At 50.7% G+C, this 2,119-nt stretch overlaps 1 pseudogene across 1 annotated transcript in view; it reads left to right on the top strand.

Moving 5' to 3' along the window:
- Positions 1-1,643: 1,643 nt before the first annotated feature.
- LOC103258377 overlaps positions 1,644-2,119 on the top strand; it is a 1,599-nt pseudogene continuing 1,123 nt past the window's right edge. Inside the window, exons 1-2 of the transcript XR_002481858.1 lie at positions 1,644-2,033; positions 2,070-2,119. The exon at positions 2,070-2,119 is cut by the window's right edge and continues 31 nt beyond it. The product of XR_002481858.1 is annotated as a tropomyosin alpha-1 chain-like (transcript). The remainder of the gene's footprint in view (positions 2,034-2,069) is intronic.

Raw genomic sequence — 2,119 nt, 5'->3', positions numbered from 1 at the left:
TCAAGAAAAAAAAAAAAAAGTAGAGAAACTCGGGAGACACAAACAGAGGCAGGAATGAGAACTAAGCGACCCACAGTCACCCAGTCTGACTTTTGCCCAAACAGGCATACTCATAAGAAGGGGGCTTCTGGCTGGGACCCCTCCTCGCCTGGCACTCTCTGGAACCACAAAGAATGTAAAGGCAGTTTACACTCCTGCTTCTCATTCCCAACAGTCTGGGCTGGTCAGTCCCTGCGCCCCAGGCTCCCAGCCACCTGGCCCTGGGCTTCCCTTCCAGCCCCACCCCACAGCATCTTCCCTCTGCCTGACCTGAGTGGTTGCCTTGGTGACCTAGTCAACTGACCCAGCAGGGAGGCAGGGTTCTGGCTGTTCTCCCTTGCTCAGAAGAGGATGGAGCCCACCACGGCCTCGACAGCAAGGGCTGCTCCTGACACTCCTTCAGAATCAGCTCCCCTAGTGCTCAAATCTTGTGTTCAAACCATAGACAGGAAAAAAAAGCAGAGAGAGAGAGAGAAACTGGACACCTAAATGCCCAGTAATGGGAGAAATGATAAGTAAATAAATAAGTTATGATTTATGTGTATTATACAACCATTTCAAAAGGATGTGGACCGAGAGTTTTTAATAACAGAGAAATGTTTGGGTCAGCAAAGCTAAAGTAGGTTTAGAAAAAAATGTCCCTCAGAGAAAGGGCTTGGCTGCCCATCACATTTAGGAAACACTGCATATCTGCTCTTTCTTGGAGATACGTAACACACCTCATATACTAAGGTGTCTGAGAAGTCTGTCAGTCAAGCCAATGTGTTGAGCTTGATTCAGTTCAGTGTTTTCCTGGTCTGTCTGATGACTGTAGCTCTTTCCCAGCTACAGGATTCAAGCATGTTGCCCTGCCTCACTGACCCCTGTTGACGCTGTTGCTATGTGTCTGACAGATGCTGGCTCCCCACACCTCCCTGGAGATTCCAGGAGCTCCTTGACACCGCAGCTTTATTTCCTGCCCTCCTGTCTGCCCCTGGTACCCACCTCATGATGGAGTTTTCAGTAAGTGATTGTAGGATGGGACCAAATCAGAGTCCATGTTTGTTTCCAACTTAGATACGAATGCTCTGACTTTTCCTTCCTTCATCTTTTAATGGTGTCTATCATAGGAAATGAGTGATCAATCAACCCCATCATGTCATTAATCTACCTAGAGTAAGGGATTAGTCACTGAATGGTCACCAGCCGAGTGCACTAACTGGCCTCCCTGACATTGCTGTTTGATGAACCCAGCACTTTCCCGCCTGGACCTTGACCCATGCCTGCCATTGTCCTGGCTCTGAGTAATACTTGCACCCCTGCCACACCTGGACAACTTCTTCAGGATTCGGTGTAAATGTCATTTCCTCAGGGAGAGCTTCCCTGATTCCCTCTGTCACCTACTTTCACAGACACTTTCTAACATTTATCCCATGTTATGATTATGTATTCATTTGCTTATTCTCTCTAGTTACCAGTCCATAAGTTCCTAACACTCAGCACAGTGTCTAGCATATAGCAGGCAGTCAACAACTGTTCATTCAATGACTAAACTATAATTTGAGGCTCACACTCCCGCTCGGCCGCCGCACCGCGCTCGTTCCGCTGCCGCCGCCGCCGCCACCATGGACACCATCAAGAAGAAGATGCAGATGCTCAAGCTCGACAGGGAGAACACCTTGGATCGAGCCGAGCAGGCAGAGGCCGACAAGAAGGCGGCGGAGGACCGCAGCAAGCAGCTCGAGGAGGACATCGCGGCCAAGGAGAAGCTGCTGCGGGCGTCGGACGAGCGGGACCGGGTGCTGGAGGCGCTGCACAAGGCGGAGGACAGCCTCCTGGCTGCTGACGAGGCCGCCGCCAAGGCTGAGGGCGATGTAGCTTCCCTGAACAGACGCATCCAGCTGGTTGAGGAAGAGCTGGATTGTGCCCAGGCGCGTCTGGCAACAGCTCTGCAGAAGCTGGAGGAGGCCGAGAAGGCCGCAGTGAGAGTGAGAGAGGCATGAAAGTCATTGAAAGTCCAAAAGGATGAAGAAAAAATGGAAATTCAGGAGATCCAGCCCAAAAGGATGAAGAAAAAATGGAAATTCAGGAGATCCAGCTG

The sequence above is a fragment of the Carlito syrichta genome, unplaced genomic scaffold (assembly GCF_000164805.1).
Source record: "Carlito syrichta isolate Samal-C Ts95f unplaced genomic scaffold, Tarsius_syrichta-2.0.1 Scaffold302085, whole genome shotgun sequence".
Classification (NCBI taxonomy): Eukaryota; Metazoa; Chordata; class Mammalia; order Primates; family Tarsiidae; genus Carlito; species Carlito syrichta.
This window is presented reverse-complemented; position numbering and strand designations above follow the sequence as displayed.